Source organism: Arachis hypogaea, chromosome 18 (assembly GCF_003086295.3).
Source record: "Arachis hypogaea cultivar Tifrunner chromosome 18, arahy.Tifrunner.gnm2.J5K5, whole genome shotgun sequence".
NCBI classification, from domain to species: domain Eukaryota; kingdom Viridiplantae; phylum Streptophyta; class Magnoliopsida; order Fabales; family Fabaceae; genus Arachis; species Arachis hypogaea.
The window spans coordinates 19064220-19085156 of NC_092053.1; the positions used below are offsets into that span (position 1 = coordinate 19064220).

The following is a 20937-nucleotide window of genomic DNA, read 5'->3' on the forward strand; positions in this document are numbered from 1 at the left end:
AAAGACGTGGTGGAGCTGTTAATGCTCCTGATACTACTGAATCCAATAGGACAGTTTTTCCGCCACTTGGAGCCCTTCGACAAAGACCAAGGAGCCAAAGAATAGCTGATAGACGCGGAGAAAGGATACCCTATGAGGGAGTTCAAGAAAACCCTACAGTAGGAGTGGCTCAAGCAGACTTGACAGCTGAATTGAGGGGAATGAATCAAACTCTTAATGCGATGTTACAGGTCCTAACAAATCAAAATAGGGGTGAAGCGAGACTTCCTAATGCACCACATCCTCAGCCTCATAGGGTTCATCAATTGTTTGGGGATCAAGAGCTGCCAATTGAGAAGTATTTGAAGTTGAATTCGTCCACTTTCAATGGAGATTTATTGGATGAAGATCCACAACAATATCTAGAGGATGCAAAGAAAGCTATTCGAGCTCTCAAGTACACCAAAGAATGGGCAGTTGAGTTAGTATCCTACAACTTGCGTAGTTCGGCAAGATATTGGTATGAGTCTCTTCTTGAGAGAAAAGAAGCAGCTGAATTACCTCCTCCTTCCTGGGAAGAGTTCACTGAAGAGTTTCTCGCTCGGTTTTATCCAGCTAACAAGCAAGCAGAGGATGCAATTGCCTTTGAAAGATTAAGGCAAGAGAATATGACTGTGACCGAGTATGCTAAGGAATTTACTAGACTTTAGTTCTCCATACTTGGTAAATTCAGAAGAGATGAAAGTACGTCGATTCATTCGTGGGTTGGCAGAACCTATGTTCACTATTCTTATGCCTGAAGTCGGACGCATGTCTTTTAAGGATGTCCTAAACTCTGCTTATGGAATTGAAGCTGGGATAGTGGAGAGAAATACTTTTAAGAATGTTGGTAAGAAGCCTAAGATGAAGGGACAATTTTCTGGTGGAGTGACGAAGAGAATTATTGTACGGTTTGGAATCAATCATCAAAACAAGCATTACTTTGTTGGTAGCATAGTCCAAACCGACAATTAATTCTCAAAATCAAATAATAATGTCACAATAAAAAATAACCGAGAGTATTTAACTCCCGGGTCATCATCCTTAGGAGTTACAATTAAGTGTACAATTATTGGCTATGAAGGAGAGAGCATGGGGATTGGGGAATGAAAGCAAGCAAGGGAATGTAAATAGCAAGGAATTGAAACAAGCATGCAAGGAATTTAAAGGTAAGCAATTAAAGGACTCTTAGTAAGAATTGGGGAGTTTAGGATTCCTATCCTAGTTATGGACCACAAACATGGCAATTGTATGGAATCAATCCAAATCAATCAATCCTCCTTGAGAATTGGTCAAAAAACCATAATTGATCTCAATCCATAAGTCCTAGTCAACTCGCTAATTACTTAGTGAAAGACTAGCGTCAATGGAAACCAAACCAATTAACTATTCTCACACAATGCGGAATGGACATCCACAACTCAATTACATCCAAACATCCAATTTTTCAACCAAGGAATTAAACGTGCAAAAAATTAAACATCAAAGCAATAAAAGTCAAAGCAATTAAATGCAAGGAAAAGAAATGGCAAGAAAGTAACTTAACATGCAAGAAAGTAAATGAAAGCAAGTAAAAGTCAAAGTAATAAAACTTCAAAAGCAAGAAACCTCTTGACAAGTAATTGAAGGCTAAGGCTATCTATCCTAGCCATTGACCACAAACATATGATGATTATGAAGAGTTAATCCTACTTAGTCAACCTTACATCGAAGATAAGTCAAATAGGCATAGTTAATTTCAATCCCTAAGTCCTATGTCAACACTAAGGGGTCACATAGAGTCAAGGGAGACCAAATCAACTAACTACTCTAATATATCAAACAAGAATGGACATCAATGACTCAAAGAACACCAAAGTCAACAATTCCAAGCCAAGAGTGGAGAAAAACTAAGTAAAAACTAAGCCAAGCATTTTATCAAACACTTGGTGTGCATGAGAATAAAATAATATTAAATTGTAATAAAATAAATTCTAAAACTACCAAAGTAAGAAAGTAACAATAACAACTAGAGAAAGCAATAAATGACATAAAAACATAAAATTGCATTAATTAGAATTAAAATGACAAAAAGTGTTCATAAAACATAAAAGTGACAAAATAAAGGAAATAACAAGAGAAATGAAGAAGAACAAGATGCAATAACAATAAATGACAAGGAAAAGTAAATGAAAACAATAATTAAAAGTAGAAATTACAGGAAATTAAACTAAAGAACCCTAATTCTAGAGAGAGGGGGGAGCTTCTCTCTCTAGAGAACAACCTACATAATGCTAATCTAACCCTAATTTCTTCCCTCCTTCACATGAAGTAAGGCCTTCCTTCATATAGCACTCAATCAGCTTCAGAAAGCCCCAAAAATGGACCCTAGAGGCCCAGAAATCGCCCCAGTGATTTGCAATAAATGAGTCACGCGCTGGGTCGTGTGCGGACGCACAGGTGTGTGCGTACGCACACATGCTGATTTTCTTCTTGTGCGTACGCAAGGTTGTCGTGCATACGCACACATGGTTTTGTGGCTTTTGTGCATACGCACAGGGGGTTGTGCGCACGCACACTCCAATGTGTGCTTCTCTTTTGTTTTCTTCATGCTTTCTCCCTTTGTACATGCTTTCTTCCACTTTTGCCTTGCCAAACTTGCCTTTAGCACCTAAAATCACTCATCAAACATGTCATGGCATCGAATGACATAAAAGTGGGATTAAAATAATTAATTTAAGTACAAAAACGTATGTTTTCACATTTAGGCACAATCTAGAGAGAAAACACAAAAGCATGCTATTTGGATGAATAAATGTGGGTTTATATGATAAAATCCACTCAAATCAAAGCAAAGTATATCATCAAATATGGACTCATCATGGAGCTAGTTCAGGGGGATTTCAGTCTCATCATGGTCAGACTAATCAGCAAGGTTATTCGGGTTATTGAGCTCGTCCTCAAAAATCTTTTGATGGAGTTGCTTCTTCTGCATCTGTTCGTATGAGTGTTTTTAGTCCAAGACCTTTTGTTGGGGGCACCCCTCAATCTTGCGGACATGGTTCTAATCAGACAAGACCAACTAAATTTTACTGCCAGTAGTGTGGTATCTACCATTCCGGTATATGTTTCAAGGCTACTGGTGCATGTTTTGGTTGTGGTCAATCTGGTCATCTTAGGAGGGATTGTCCAATTTCTAGAGGAGGCTTTGCTCCAGGTATTGCACGTCCTACAATATCAATGCTATCATCTTCAGCTATGTCTATTAGAAATTCTTCTGGTCCTAGTGGCAGAGGAGCAGGTGGTAGGGGTCAAACTTATAATAGAGGAGGCAGTCAAAGAAGAAGAGGTCAGGCACGTGTGTACGCTTTAACACGTCAAGATGCTCAAGCTTCTAATGCTGTGGTGGAAGGTACTTTACAAGTTTGTTCTTTAGATGCTCGAGTGTTATTTGATATGGGTTCTTATTATTCATATGTATCTCCACATCTTGCATCTCATTTCGATAAACAACCTAAACTGTTATCCCACCCATTTCATGTTGGCACTCCACTTGGAGTCTCCACGGTGGTTCGAGTCGTGTTTCGATCTTGTGTTGTTAGAATTAATAAGGTTGAAACCTTAGCTGATTTGATCTTTTTAGAACCAATGGAAGATATTGATGTCATCTTAGGCATTGATTGGTTAGCAGCTTGTCATGCTGATGTGGGCTGTACTCCAAAACTATGAAGTTTGACATACCGGGTATCTCACCTTTTATTTTTAAGGGTGATGATTGTCCCACTTTAGCTAGCATCATTTCATCTATGAGTGCTATGCAATTGATGGATAAGGGAAACTAAGAATTTCTGGCAGTTGTTAGAGATGTTGATGCCGAAGTACCTAGTCTTGATCAGGTTCCTATTATTAGAGAATTCCCTGATGTGTTCCTTGATGAGCTACCAGGGATGCCGCCTGTTCATACCCTGAGTCGAGCTATCCGACCCGGGATGTTTAGTAACAAGGCAACCGACCTCTTCAGGTCAGACAATCCGACCTCTTCCCAAAGAGCTCGGCCAAATCGACAGGAAAGCCCAGTAAAGGGCCCAAATAGAGGAACACGACCCAAATCCAAAGGCAATCCAAGCCTATAGAGATAAAGGTGGTTCCCTTGAAGATAAGCTGACTTCACCTAAAGATAAGATAAGATAAGATAAGATAACTAACTTATCTTATCTAGAAAGGTCAGCCCACACTACTATAAATACACTGGAGCACCCAGGTATAACTCATACTCTGATTCTACTCAAAACCTGCTTAATACCCTTGCTAACTTAAGCATCGAAGTCCCTTGAAGGTACCCCCACCCTCCAGTGACAGAGGATCAGCAGTGCAGTCAGTCCAACAAGTCGGACACAACAGCTCCGGCCGCCACCCACCGGCCGGACACGTCATCTCCGACCAGTACAGAAGATCTCGTCCGAGATCGACCTACAGTTTCAGGTAACCCTCGGAACATCGGCGCCATTGCCGGGGAACTTGGAAGTCATCCCATCATCATGGCGGATGATCATGATAACGACCACGATTCAAATCTAGAGGATAGAACGCCGCACAAAAATGCGGGCAATACGTTGAAAGATACCCCGGAATCTAACGGGGACAAAAACTCATCAAATCCGGGAGTGATAGAAGCGCTTCAAGATCGTTTAAAGAAACTTGAAAAAGAAACCTAGCATCAACGAGAAGTCGAAAAAGATCTGCAAAGAGAGGTAAGGCGACGCCGAGAATTAGAAGATAAACTTCTGAAACTCGAAGCTGATCTCAAAGCCAAAGCTACTCGACCCACCCTTGAGGACAACTCTCGCAAAGATCAGGATCCAGTCACTAGGGAGATCATGAAGACCAAAATCCCCAATGACTTCAAACTTCCAGATATGACCTTATACGATGGCACTACAGATCCCAACCATCACCTCAGCAATTTCAGAAGTAGAATGTACCTCACCGACGCCTCAGATGCAGTTCGCTGCAAAGCTTTCCCAACAACTCTCACAAAGACAGCAATTAGATGGTTCGAAAACCTACCTCCGAAGTTCATCTCAAGCTTTGATGACTTAGCCAAAAAGTTCCTGGCCAGATTCTCCATCCAAAAAGATAAGGCTAAGCATGCCCCCAATCTATTAGGAATCAAGCAAGGAGATCGGAAAAGTCTTCGCAACTACATGGAAATATTCAACAAAACATGCCTAGACATACAAAGTCTACCAACAGAAGCCGCCATCATGGGCCTCATCAATGGCCTACAAGAGGGACCTTTTAGCCAATCCATATCAAAGAAGTACCCCACATCTCTGGATGAAGTGCAGGAACGAGCGGAAAAATACATCAACATGGAAGAAAATTCTCGACTAGGAGAAACCTCAAAATCCGGATTCGCCTACCGAGACAAAGACAAAGAGTCCAAAAAGAAGGAAGATCGACAAGAGAAAAAAATTAGAAAATACCATAATTACACCCCTCTTAGGGTGTCCCTGGTGGATGTTTACAAAGAAGTCTGCCACACAGAAAAAATACCCCCAGCTCGACCACTCAAGGGAAAAGAGGACGAGGAAACTGAAATGAATATTGTGAATACCATCGAGTCCGTGGGCACTCCACCAACGAATGCTTTGACTTAAAAAATGTCATAGAAAAATTAGTGAAAGAAGGAAAATTAGATCGGTTTCTGGCCACCAGGGACGATGAGCAAAGAAAAAGAAGAAGAGACGAGGAGATTGGACGAACCGAGCGATCACCTCGTACACCAGAAAGACATGTCCATATGATACACGGAGGATTCGCAGTAGGAGGAATCTCCAAATCATCTCGCAAAAGATATCTCAAAGAAGTATATCATGTCGGAGGGAAGGAAGAAGTACCCGACATCCCTGTAATTACGTTTACCAAGGAAGATGCGTCCGCAATCATCTCAAGACACGACGATCCCATGGTCATCACCATTATACTAGCAAATGCAAATCTCCACCGCACACTAATAGACCAAGGGAGCTCCGCCGATATCTTATTCAAAACCGCCTTCGACAAGCTCGGCCTAGAAGATAAAGAACTTAAAGCATATCCAAACAGCATGTTCGGCCTGGGAGACACTCTAGTGCAACCACTGGGATACGTCCCGCTACACACAACCTTCGAAAAAGGAAACCAATCCAGAACACTTAAAATAGATTACATCGTGGTCGACGTGAGTTCAGCCTACAATGCCCTAATTGGTCGGACGACATTAAATCAACTCGGTGAAAAAGTTTCAACTCCACATCTATGCATGAAATTCCCAACTGCAGAAGGGATAGCTACGATAAAAGCAGATCAGAAGATGGCGCGCCGCTGTTATAAAAAAAGCCTAAACCTCAGAGGCAAAGGAGAAGAATTTCACACAATCGAACTTGGTGGAATCCAGAGGCGAGAAGAACTCCGTCCACAACCTGAAGGGAAAGTAGAGAAAGTCTAGATTCAAAACATCCCGGACAAAATGACCAATATTGGCACGACTCTAAAAGGAGATATAAAAGAATCACTCGTACAATTCTTACGAGACAACGTCGACCTCTTTGCGTGGAAGGCTGCAGACATGCCAGGCATAGACCATAAGCTAATGTGCCACAAGCTGGCAGTTTACCCAGGATCTCGGCCAGTACAGTAGAGGCGTAGAAAGCTCAGACCGGAACGATCCCAATTTGTGGAAGAACAGGTACAGGCTCTACTGGAGGCAGGATTCATAAGAGAAGTCAAGTACCCATTATGGCTAGCCAACGTCGTCTTGGTGAAAAAATCAAACGGAAAGTGGCGGATGTGCACCGACTACATTGATCTCAACAAAGCCTGCCCAAAAGACCCATATCCACTCCCAAGTATCGACGCTCTGGTAGATGCCTCCTCCGGATATAAATACCTCTCGTTTATGGATGCATATTCCGGATACAATCAAATCCTCATGTATCCACCCGATAAAAAAAAACCTCGTTTTTAACACCAAAAGCAAACTACTGCTACATTGTGATGCCTTTTGGTCTCAAGAACGCGGGAGCTACTTATCAAAGGCTAATGAATAAAGCCTTTTCAGATCATATCAGAAAATTCATGAAAGTCTATATGGACGACATGTTGATAAAGACACAAAGTGAAGAAACATTACTGTCCGACCTGGCCCAAGTGTTTGACACTATAAGGAAGCATGGCATGCGACTCAATCCTGCAAAATGCACCTTCGCAATAGAAGCAGGCAAGTTCTTGGGTTTTATGCTCACACAAAGAGGAATTGAGGCAAATCCGGATAAATGTCAGGCCATACTCAACATGAAGAGCCCAACTTGTGTCAAAGAGGTACAACAACTCAACGGGAGATTGGCAGCCTTGTCCAGATTCCTAGCGGGATCAGCGATAAGATTTCTTCCCTTCTATGCTACTCTAAGGAAAGGAAAAAAGTTCAAATGGACAACAGAGTGCGAACAAGCCTTCCAAGATTTCAAAAGATTTCTAGGATGGCCACCTATCCTATCTCGGCCACGAGAAGGAGAACCACTCATATTATACCTCGCGGTAAGAAGCCAGGTAATAGCCTCGGCATTAGTTCGAGAAGATGACAATGGGCAACAACCTGTATACTTCATCAGTAAAGCACTACAAGGATCCGAGCTGAACTACCAGAAAATAGAGAAATTTGCCTATGCTCTCATACTAACATCTCGACGACTTCGTCCGTACTTCCAAGCTCACACCATTAAGGTTCGGACCAATCAGCCCATAAAAGGGATATTGCAGAAAACAGATCTAGCAGGCAGAATCTTGCAATGGGCAGTCAAGTTGTCCGAATTCGACCTTCAATACGAAGCTCAGACGGCCATCAAATCACAACACCTGGCCGAGTTCATCACAGAATTTACAGACACCCCAGAAATCCCCACAGAATAGAATCTCTACGTGGATGGCTCCTCGAATAAAACTGGAAGTGGGGCAGGTGTGATAATTGAAAGTAATCAAGGAACCCAAATCGAACTCTCTCTCAAATTTAGGTTCCCTGCCTCAAACAACCAAGCTGAATATGAGGCACTACTAGCTGGTTTGAAGCTGGCTCAAGAGGTTGGAGCTCAAAAACTCATCATCTTCAGCGATTCCCAGGTGGTCACTTCACAAATAGCAGGAAACTACCAAGCCAAGGATCCCACCATGAAAAGGTACTTGGATAAAGCCAGGGAACAGCTCGGACAACTCGGGGAGTATGAGATCCATCACATACCCCGCGAACAAAATGCACGAGTTGATACACTCTCAAAACTAGCCAGCACCAAACCAGGAGGCAACAATAGAAGCCTCATCCAGGAAACACTACAGAACCCATCAATCTCGGAAGAGGAAAAAATCCTAGCCATAACAGGTTTAGATCAAGGATGGATGACTCCCATAATTAACTACCTCAAAACAGAAACACTTCCTACAGACGAGAATGAGGCAAAGAGGTTAAAACGGGAGGCACAATACTACACCATCATAAAAAATACTCTTTATAAAAGAGGAATCTCAATCCCATTGTTAAAATGTGTACCGACTTCCAACACAAAGGAAGTTCTAGAAGAAGTACACAGCGGCATCTGTGGTAATCATCTCGGAGCACAAGCACTCACCAAAAAAGTACTTCGAGCAGGATTTTATTGGCCAACTCTACAAAAGGAGGCCACAGAGTTCGTAAAGACATGTCCACCATGTCAAAAACATGCCAACTTTCACATCGCCCCACCGGAGGAGCTCATCAGCGTAACCTCACCTTGGCCATTTGCAAAATGGGGACTCGACCTTCTCGGACCCTTTCCTCAAGGATCGGGACAAGTTAAATTCCTCATAGTAGGAGTAGACTATTTCACAAAGTGGATCGAGGCAGAACCCCTAGCTAACGCCACTGCTCAAAGAAGTCGAAAATTCCTATATAGAAACATTGTCACAAGGTTCGGGGTCCCATACTCCATCACCACAGACAATGGCACCCAATTCACAGATGCAGGCTTCAGAAAACTAGTAGCTAACCTGAACATAAAGCACCAGTTCACTTCCGTCGAACATCTCCAAGCCAATGGACAAGCCGAAGCTGCCAACAAAGTCATATTGGCCGGGTTAAAACGGAGATTACAGGACGCAAAGAGAGCTTGGGCTGAGGAACTCCCACAAGTCCTATGGGCATATCGAACAATGCCACATTCCACCACAAAGGAATCACCCTTCCGATTAGCGTACGGAGTGGAGGCAATGATCCCAATAGAAATGGAAGAAGGATCACCTAGAGTAGTCCACTACAATGAAGAGGCCAACTCCCAACTACAAAGGGAAGAACTCGACCTACTTCCAGAAGTTCAGGAAAGAGCTCGAATCAGGGAAGAATCACTAAAGCATCGAATGGCTTCGAGATATAATCAACAGGTAGTGCCACGAGGTTTTGTGGAAAACGACCTCACTCTAATCCGAAATGATATCGGAACAACTCGACCCGGAGAAGGAAAGCTGGCAGCAAACTGGAAAGGACCCTACCGAGTCGTTGAAGTACTTGGGAAGGGCTACTACAGACTGTTCGAACTCGATAGACGAGAGCTTCCTAGATCGTGGCACGCCTGCAACCTAAGAAGGTACTATAGTTAGGAATGATAAAGGATCTTGGTATAAGGTACACTCTTTTTCCTGAAAAGGTTTTTTAATGAGGTACCAAGCTAAGACCTACAAACTATCCAACTTAAAGGGATGAAAAACTCCCGCATGTATATATTTGCACTTTCTTTTGAATAAAATATATTTTAGATATTCTACAAATTCTCAAGACGCATTAATCTGAAACATTCATCGTCCGATTATAAAGCAACAGATCGGCAGAAAGTGAAAAACAAATTCACTGCACGATCACGATAAAGACTAACAGAGATAAAAATGCGATTCATCTAAAGGTCGAACAAACAAAGATGAAAACCACCTTCTACAAATCGGCAAAGATGAAAATAGAATAATGCAAGAAGTTATCGAAAGTGATCCGAAAAAAGAACCTGACGAGGTCTTATGGATTTCTAAATAATAACTTAAAGACTGGCTGACGCTAAGAAGTCAGACCAAGTCAACCCAAGTTATAAGTAAACCCTGGAAAGAGGTCTGGCCAACCCTATTAAAGAGGATTACTTTAACTTAGAAGGGCCCGACATGACGAAGTCGGCCCAAAACATAAAGTTATAGAAGTGATCCCTGAAAGAGACCTGAACAAGGTCCAAGAAAGAGGATTACAAAAATAACTTAGAAGGGCCCGACATGACAAAGTCAGCCCAAAATATAAAGTTATAGAAGTGATCCCTGAAAGAGACCTGAACAAGGTCCAAGAAAGAGGATTACAAAAATAACTTAGAAGGGCCCGACATGATGAAGTTGGCCCAAAACATAAAGTTATAGAAGTGATCCCTGAAAGAGACCTGAACAAGGTCCAAGAAAGAGGATTTCAAAAATAACTTAGAAGAATCCGACATGACGAAGTCGGCCCAAAACATAAAGTTATAGAAGTGATCCCTGAAAGATACCTGAACAAGGTCCAAGAAAGAGGATTACAAAAATAACTTAGAAGGGCCCGACATGACGAAGTCGGCCCAAAACATAAAGTTATAGAAGTGATCCCTGAAAGAGACCTGAACAAGGTCCAAGAAAGAGGATTACAAAAATAACTTAGAAGAATCCGACATGACGAAGTCGGCCCAAAAACATAAGGTCATAAACGTAATCCCTGAAAGAGACTTGAACAAAAGTCCAAGAAAGAGGATTACGAAGTAACTTGATCCGACATGACGAAGTCGACCCACATAAAGTGCGAAAACTACAAAAAGTAATACTTGGCAGAGACCTCGCAAAGGGTCCAAGCAAAATAGGATTTTTGTTGCCTCAAAGGAATCAAAGCCACAACCACAAAAGCAAGCCAAAGAAGTCGAATAGCAAGGCTCCAACATTCTCAAAACCCAGAAAGATGTCAAGTTAAGTGCAGATAAGCATGATATAAAAATACAAAGTTATAACAAGCTTCAGAGGCCACCAAAATCTGCCCCAAAAGCTTGGAAGCTACCTTTGTTTTTCAAAATAAGGTTGCTAAACAAGCAACTAAGAAGTGTCAACAGTTAGCAAAACACCATTTACAAAATAAAGAAGTTCAAAAGCCCACAAGCCGGGCTATCTACACAAACACTTATAAAAACTATTTATCCGAAGGCTTCTCGACAGTATCAACACGGGGTGAAGGAGGGCGAGTCTGAAGGGGCACCGCATCCACCGTCCCGTCATCTCGATTTAATTTCTGGCACTCAGGCTCTGGTTCCGGATGGCTAACCCCAATAGGAGGAGCTGAAGAGGTCGGCACAATAGTAGCTTTGGCAACTGGCACAGGCAGAGATTCAACATTGTCATCATCAAGGTCGTCAGGGACAATCTTGCCCTCCTTCACGACATTATCCAGGCTGAAGAGAGTAAGGTCAACCTCGGGAGCTAGAACTCGAACTTGTTCCTTCAGGTTCTCATAAGCAGCATTTACGCTGCCCACAAGATGACCCTGGAGCTCGGCATAGTCAACCCGGGCAGACTCCAACTCTTCTCTGAGACGCATTACCTCACGGTAGGAAGTGACATAGCTGTCCTTATACCTCAATGCCGTGTCTTCAGCCAACCTCACAGAAGCCTCCAAAGCAATAGAACTTGCTTTCTCGCCCTCCAATTTCTTCTCCAGCCTGGCCACCTTTACTTGAAGCTCCTCCTTCAGACCTTTCATTCTATCAAACTTGCTTAGCCTCTTCCATAAAGGCCTTAGTAGCATGAAGGGGAAGATCTTGGATAGTACGGTACATAGCAGCTCCCACATGTGCCAATTTTATGCCGCTCCGAGTAATGAAGTCTAAATGTCGAAGAAGAGAGACGTCATCAGTAGGGATGGTACCATAGGGACCAATCTGCTTATCAACAAATTCAATCGCATCAAAATCAGGGGTGTCAAGGTTAAAAGGCTCAGTTGTCTTCTGTTTTTTGCTCGGAGGAACACCAGAAGCAGCCACAGAAGTTTGTGGAGGATCGACCAAACAAACCCGGGGAGTAGGGATTACCTTCCTCGCCCCCGGAGAGCTCGGTACGTGATGAGCGGATAATTTATACGCTTTTTGACATTGTTTTTAGTATGTTTTTAGTAGGATCTAGTTACTTTTAGGGATGTTTTCATTAGTTTTTATGTTAAATTCACATTTCTGGACTTTACTATGAGTTTGTGTGTTTTTCTGTGATTTCAGGTATTTTCTGGCTGAAATTGAGGGACTTGAGCAAAAATCAGATTCAGAGGTTGAAGAAGAACTGCTGATGCTGTTGGATTCTGACCTCCCTGCACTCAAAGTGGATTTTCTGGAGCTACAGAACTCGAATTGGCGGGCTTCCAATTGCGTTGGAAAGTAGACTTCCAGGGCTTTCCAGCAATATATAATAGTCCATAATTTGGCCAAGAATAAACGACGTAAACTGGCGTTCAACGCCAGCTTTCTGCCCAAATCTGGCGTCCAGCGCCAGAAAAGGAGCCAAAACTAGAGTTGAACGCCCAAACTGGCACAAAAACTGGCGTTCAACTCCAAGAAGGACCTCTACACGTGTAACACTCAAAGCTCAGCCCAAGCACACACCAAATGGGCCCCGGAAGTGGATTTATGCATCAATTACTTACTCATGTAAACCCTAGTAGCTAGTTTATTATAAATAGGACCTTTTACTATTGTATTAGACATCTTTGGATTATCTTTTGATCTATTGATCACGTTTTGGGGGCTGGCCATCTCGGCCATGCCTGGACCTTTCACTTATGTATTTTCAACGGTAGAGTTTCTACACTCCATAGATTAAGGTGTGGAGCTCTGCTGTTCCTCAAAGATTAATACAAAGTACTACTGTTTTCTATTCAATTCATCTTGTTTCGCTTCCAAGCTATTCATTCGTACTTCAATCTGAATGTGATGAACGTGACAATCATCATCATTCCCTATGAACGCGTGCCTGACAACCACTTCCGTTCTACATTAGATTGAATGAGTATCTCTTAGATCTCCTAACCAGAATCTTCGTGGCGTAAGCTAGAATGATGGCGGCATTCAAGAGAATCCGGAAGGTCTAAACCTTGTCTGTGGTATTCCGAGTAGGATTCAATGAATGAATGACTGTGACGAGCTCCAAACTCGCGATTGCAGGGCGTTAGTGACAGACGCAAAAGGATAGTAAATCCTATTCCAGCATGATCGAGAATCGACAGATGAATAGCCGTGCCGTGACAGGGTGCGTTGATCATTTTCACTGAGAGGATAAGATGAAGCCATTGACAAGGGTGATGCCTCCAGACGATTAGCCGTGCTGTGACAGGGCATTGGATCATTTTCCCGAGAGATGACCGAAAGTAGCCGTTGACAATGGTGATGTATCACATAAAGCCAGCCATGGAAAGGAGTAAGACTGATTGGATGAAGATAGCAAGAAAGCAGAGGTTCAGAGGAACGAAAAGCATCTCCATTCGCTTATCTGAAATTCCTACCAATGATTTACATAAGTACCTCTATCCCTATTCTATTATTTATTATTCGAAAACACCATTATCAATTTATATTTGCCTAACTGAGATTTGCAAGGTGACCATAGCTTGCTTCATACCGACAATCTCCGTGAGATTCGACCCTTACTCACGTAAGGTATTACTTGGACGACCCAGTGCACTTGCTGGTCAGTTACACGGAGTTGTGAACCGTGGTCTTGGCATCATGTTTTTGGCGCCATTACCAGGGAAAGAAAGAGCGATGAATTTTACATACTTAAAGTGAAATCACGATTCCGCGTACCAAGTTTTTGGCGCCGTTGCCGGGGATTGTTTGAGTGTGGACAACTAACGGTTCATCCTGTTGCTCAGATTAGGTAATTTTCTTTTTTGTTTTCTTTTCAAAAATTTTTCAAAAATATTTCTAAAATTTTCTCATCTGTTTTCAAAAAAATTTATTCAAAATTTTTAAGAATGAATTCTAGTGTTTCATGAAGCATGTTGAAGCCTGGCTGGCTGTAAAGCCATGTCTAATTCCTTTGGGAATGAGTATGTCAGGCGTGTCATGTCTGAATTACATGCTGAAGCTTGGCTGGCCATTGGCCATGTCTAGTGTTTTGGACCGGAGTTTTCATTGAAAGCTTGGCTGGCTCATGAGCCATGTCTAATTCCTGGACTGAAGCTTTAGACTAAGAATACAAGATTCCTGGAATTCATGTTAAAAATTTTGGAATCCTTATTTTTTCTTTTTCATATAATTTTCGAAAAAAAATCCAAAAAAATTTAGAAAATCATAAAAATCAAAAACATTTTTTGTGTTTCTTGTTTGAGTCATGAGTCATGTCATAAGTTTGGTGTCATTTGCATGTGCATCTTGCATTTTTCGAAAATTTCATGCATTCATAGTGTTCTTCATGATCTTCAAGTTGTTCTTGGTAAGTCTTCTTGTTTGATCTTGATGATTTTTTGTTTTGTGTCTTTTCATGTTTATAATATGCATTCTTGAATTCTTAGTATCTAAGCATTAAAGAATTCTAAGTTTGGTGTCTTGCATGTTTTCTTTGCATTAAAATTTTTTTCAAAATTGTGTCTATGATGTTCAACTTGACATTCATAGTGTTCTTGGTATTCATCTTGACATTCATAGCATTCTTGCATGCATCACATGTTTTGATCTAAAAATTTCATGCATTGCATCTCTTTAGTGTTTTTCCCTCTCATCATAAAAATTTCAAAAAATCAAAAAAATATCTTTCCCATTTTTTCTCATCAAATTCGAAAATTTGGATTGACTTTTTCAAAAAATTTTAAAATCAAATTGTTTCTCATGAGTCAAATCAAAATTTCAATTTGAAAATCTTATCTTTTTCAAAATCTTTTTCAAAAATCAAATCTTTTTCAAAATTCTTAGTTATTTTCGAAAATTCCAAAAATATTTTTCAAAAATATTTTTCTTATTTTTATACCAAATTTTCGAAAATAACAATAACAATTAATGTTTTGATTCAAAAATTTCAAGTTTGTTACTTGCTTGTTAAGAAAGATTCAAACTTTGAGTTCTAGAATCATATCTTGTGATTTCTTATGAATCAAGTCATTAATTGTGATTTTAAAAATCAAATCTTTTTTTTTCAAAAACTAAGTTCTATCATATCTTTTCAAAAATATCTTCTCATCTTATCTTTTTCAAAAATCTAATTTCAAAATATCTTTTCCAACTTCCTAACTTCTTATCTTTTCAAAATTTGTTTCAACTAACTAACTAACTTTTTGTTTGTTTCTTAACTTTTTCAAAACCACCTAACTAACTCTCTCTCTCTCTAATTTTCGAAAATATATCCCCTCTTTTTCAAAAATTTCTTTTTTATTAACTAATTATTTTTATTTTTGATTTTAAAAAAAATTTCGAAAAAAAAATACTAACCTTTTTCAAAAACTATTTTCGAAAATCACTAACTCTTTTTCAAAAATTATTTTCGAAAATTCTCCCTCTCCCATCTTATTCTATTTATTTATTCATTTACTAACATCTCATCTCACATCTCTGCCCTCCTCACAGTTGTGTTTCTTTCTTTACATCACATTCTTTGTCTCCCTCTTTCCTTCCACTCACAAAGGGACCCCTATACTGTGGTATAAAGGATCCATATTATTATTATTATTATTTTTGTGCCTTCTTCTTTGTCATATGAGCAGGAGCAAGGATAAGAACATTCTTGTGAAAGCAGATCCAGAACCTGAAAGGACTCTGAAGAGAAAATTAAGAGAAGCTAAATTACAACAATCCAGAAATAACCTTTCAGAAATTTTCGAACAGGAAGAGGGGATGGCAGCCGAAAATAATAATAATGTAAGGAAGATGCTTGGTGACTTTACTGCACCTAATTCCAATTTACATGGAAGAAGCATCTCCATTCCTGCCATTGGAGCAAACAACTTTGAGCTGAAACCTCAATTAGTTTCTCTGATGCAGCAGAACTGCAAGTTTCATGGACTTCCATCTGAAGATCCTTTTCAGTTCTTAACTGAATTCTTGCAGATATGTGATACTGTTAAGACTAATGGAGTAGATCCTGAAAGCTACAGGCTCATGCTTTTCCCTTTTGCTGTAAGAGACAGAGCTAGATTATGGTTGGATTCTCAACCCAAAGACAGCCTGAACTCTTGGGATAAGCTGGTCACGGCTTTCTTAGCCAAGTACTTTCCTCCTCAAAAGCTGAGCAAGCTTAGAGCTGATGTTCAAACCTTCAGACAGAAAGAAGGTGAATCCCTCTATGAAGCTTGGGAAAGATACAAACAGTTGACCAAAAAGTGTCCTTCTGACATGCTTTCAGAATGGACCATCTTGGATATATTCTATGATGGTTTATCTGAGCTATCAAAAATGTCACTGGACACTTCTGCAGGTGGATCCATTCACCTAAAGAAAACGCCTGCAGAAGCTCAAGAACTCATTGACATGGTTGCAAATAACCAATTCATGTACACTTCTAAAAGGAATCCTGTGAATAATGGGACGCCTATGAAGAAGGGAGTTCTTGAAGTTGATACTCTGAATGCCATATTGGCTCAGAATAAAATATTGACTCAGCAAGTCAATATGATCTCTCAGAGTCTGCATGGAATGCAAGCTGCATCCAACAGTACTCAAGAGGCTTCTTATGAATAAGAAGCTTATGATCCTGAGAACCCTGCAATAGCAGAGGTGAATTACTTAGGTGAACCTTATGGAAACACCTATAACTCATCATGGAGAAATCATCCAAATTTCTCATGGAAGGATCAAAAGCCTCAACAAGGCTTTAATAATGGTGGAAGAAACAGGTTTAACAATAATAAACCTTTTCCATCATCCACTCAGCAACAGACAGAGAACTCTGAACAAAATGCTTCTAATTTAGCAAATCTAGTCTCTGATCTATCCAAGGCCACTGTGAGCTTCATGAATGAAACAAGGTCTTTCATTAGAAATTTGGAAGCACAAGTGGGCCAGCTGAGTAAAAGAATCACTGAAATCCCTCCTAGTACTCTCCCAAGCAATACAGAAGAGAATCCAAAAGGAGAGTGCAAGGCCATTGACATAAGCACCATGGCCGAACCTGTAAGGGAAGGAGAGGACGTGAATCCCAAAGAGGAAGACCTCCTGGGATGTCCAGTGATCAATAAGGAGCTTCCCTCTGAGGAACCAAAGGAATCTGAGGCTCATCTAGAGACCATAGAGATTCCATTGAACCTCCTTATGCCCTTCATGAGCTCTGATGAGTATTCCTCTTCTGAAGAGAATGAGGATGTTACTGAAGAGCAAACTGCCAAGTTCTTGGTGCAATCATGAAGCTAAATGCCAAATTATTTGGCATTGATACTTGGGAAGTTGAACCTCCCTTGTTCATCAATGAACTAAGTGATCTGGATCAACTGACATTGCCTCAGAAGAGACAGAATCCTGAAAAGTTCATAATACCTTGTACCATAGGCACCATGATCTTTAAGGCTCTGTGTGACCTTGGTTCAGGGATAAACCTCATGCCCCTCTCTGTAATAGAGAAACTGGGAATCTATGGGGTGCAAGCTGCTAGAATCTCATTAGAGATGGCAGACAATTCAAGAAAACAGGCTTATGGACAAGTAGAGGACGTGTTAGTAAAGGTTGAAGGCCTTTACATCCCTGCTGATTTCATAGTCCTGGATACTGGAAAGGAAGAGGATGAATCCATCATCCTAGGAAGACCTTTCCTGGCCACAGCAAGAGCTGTGATTGATGTTGACAGAGGTAAAATAGTCCTTCAATGGAATGAGGACTCCCTTGTGTTTAAAACTCAAGGATCTACCTCTGCAACCATGAAGAGGAAGCAGAAAAAGCTTCTCTCAAAGCAGAGTCAACCAGAGCCCCCACAGTCAAACTCTAAGTTTGGTGTTGGAGAGTTTCAACAATGCTCTGAACATCTGTGAGGCTCCATGAGAGCCCACTGTCAAGCTATTGACATTAAAGAAGCGCTTGTTGGGAGGCAACCCAATTTTTATTTATCTAACTATATTTTTCTTAGTTATATGTCTTTGTAGGTTCATGATCATGTGGAGTCACAAAATAAATATAAAAATTGAAAACGAAATCAAAAACAGCAGAAGAAAAATCACACCCTGGAGGAGCATCTGTCTGGCGTTCAGCGCCAGAACAGAGCATGGTTCTGGCGTTCAACGCCAGAAATGGCACACAAATGGGCGTTGAACGCCCAAAATGGCCACCAACCTGGCGCTGAACGCCCATAGTTGTGTGCAAAGGCATTTTTACATGCCTAATGGGTGCAGGGATGTAAACCCTTGAACACCTCAGGATCTGTGGACCCCACAGGATCCACTCAGGATCTGTGGACCCCACAGGATCCCCACCTACCTCCACTCACTTCTTCTCACCACTCTCTTTCACACAACCCCATAAACACTCTTCCCCAAAAACCCTTCACCAATCACCTCAAACTCTCTTCCCCATCACCTCTTCACCACTCACATCCATCCACTCTTCCCCATAAACCTACCTCATAAACTCCACCTACCTTCAAATTCAAAACCAATTTCCCACCCAAACCCACCCATATGTCCGAACCTTAACCCCCTCTCCCTCTCCTCCATTTTTTCTTCTTCTTCATCTATACTTTCTTTTATTGCTCGAGGGCGAGCAAAATTCTAAGTTTGGTGTGGTAAAAGCATAAGCTTTTTGTTTTTTCATTACCATTGATGGCACCTAAGACCGGAGAATCCTCTAGAAAGGAGAAAGGGAAGACAAAAGCTTCCACATCCGAGTCATGGGAGATGGAAAGGTTCATCTCCAAAGCCCATCAAGACCACTTCTATGATGTTGTGGCCAAGAAGAAGGTAATCCCTGAGGTACCTTTCAAACTCAAAAGAAATGAGTATCCGGAGATCCGACATGAAATTCAAAGAAGAGGTTGGGAAGTTCTAACAAATCCCATCCAACAAGTCGGCATCGTAATGGTTCAAGAGTTCTATGCCAATGCATGGATCACCAAGAACCATGATCAAAGTAAGAACCCGGATCCAAAGAACTATGTTACAATGGTTCGGGGGAAATACTTAGATTTTAGTTCGGAGAATGTGAGGTTGGCGTTTAACTTGCCTATGATGCAAGGAGATGAACGCCCCTACACTAGAAGGGTCAACTTTAATCAAAGGTTGGACCAAGTCCTTATGGACATATATGTAGAAGGAGCTCAATGGAAGATTGACTCCAAAGGCAAGCCGGTTCAACTAAGAAGATTGGACCTCAAGCCTGTGGCTAGAGGATGGTTGGAGTTCATTCAATGCTCAATCATTCCCACTAGCAACCGGTCTGAAGTTACTATAGACCGGGCCATCATGATCCATAGCATCATGATTGGAGAAGAGGTGGAAGTTCATGAGATTATATCTCAAGAACTCTACAAGGTGGCTGACAAATCCTCCACTATGGCAAGGTTAGCCTTTCCTCACCTCATTTGCCACCTATGCAATTCGGCTGGGATTGACATAGAGGGAGATATCCTCATTAAAGAGGACAAACCCATCACTAAGAAAAAGATGGAGCAAGCAAGAGAGCCCAGTCATGGAGCTCAAGAGGCGCAAGAAGCTCATTTCCATGAGATCCCTGAGATGCCTCAAATGCACTTTCCTCCACAAAATTATTGGGAGAAAATCAACATCTCCCTAGGAGAATTGAGTTCCAATATGGGACAACTAAGGGTGGAACATCAAGAGCACTCCATCATGCTCCATGAAATCAGAGAAGATCAAAAAGCAATGAGGGAGGAGCAACAAAGACAAGGAAGAGATATAGAAGAGCTCAAGGACATCATTGGTTCCTGAAGAAGGAAACGCCACCATCACTAAGGTGGACTCATTCCTTGTTCTTACTTTATCTGTTTTTCGTTTTCTATGTTATGTGTTCATCTGTGTTTGTGTCTTCATTACATGATCATTAGTAGTTAGTAACTATGTCTTAAAGTTATGAATGTCCTATGAATCCATCACCTCTCTTAAATGAAAAATATTTTAATTCAAAAGAACAAGAAGTACATGAGTTTCAAATTTATCCTTGAACTTAGTTTAATTATATTGATGTGGTGACAATGCTTCTTGTTTTCTGAATGTATGCTTGAACAGTGCATATGTCTTTTGAAGTTGTTGTTTAAGAATGTTAAATATGTTGGCTCTTGAAAGAATGATGACTAGGAGACATGTTATTTGATAATCTGAAAAATCATAAAAATGATTCTTGAAGCAAGAAAAAGCAGCAAAGAACAAAGCTTGTAGAAAAAAAATAAAAAATAAAAAAAATATAGGCGAAAAAAAATAGAAAGAAAAAGAAAAAGCAAGCAGAAAAAGCCAATAACCCTTAAAACCAAAAGGCAAGGGCAAATAAAAAGGATCCCAAGGCTTTGAGCATCAGTGGATAGGAGGGCCTAAAGGAATAAAATCCTGGTCTAAGTGGCTAACCCAAGCTGTCCCTAACCATGTGCTTGTGGCGTGTAGGTGTCAAGTGAAAACTTGAGACTGAGCGGTTAAAGTCAGGGTCCAAAGCAAAAAAAAAAGAGTGTGCTTAAGAACCCTGGACACCTCTAATTGGGGACTTTAGCAAAGCTGAGTCACAATCTGAAAAGGTTCACCCAATTATGTGTCTGTGGCATTTATGTATCCGGTGGTAATACTGGAAAACAAAGTGCTTAGGGCCACGGCCAAGACTCATAAAGAAGCTGTGTTCAAGAATCATCATACTGAACTAGGAGAGTCAATAACACTATTCGAAATCTGAAGTTCCTATAGATGCCAATCATTCTGAACCTCAATGGATAAAGTGAGAT

The 20937-nt window shown here is 40.9% G+C and overlaps 1 non-coding gene across 1 annotated transcript; it reads right to left on the reverse strand.

The window, feature by feature from the left end:
* Nucleotides 1–16307: 16307 nt before the first annotated feature.
* Nucleotides 16308–16415, reverse strand: LOC112773613 (small nucleolar RNA R71). The gene has a single exon (XR_003188155.1). It is a non-coding gene; the product is annotated as a small nucleolar RNA R71 (small nucleolar RNA).
* Between the last annotated feature and the right edge of the window lie 4522 nt (nucleotides 16416–20937).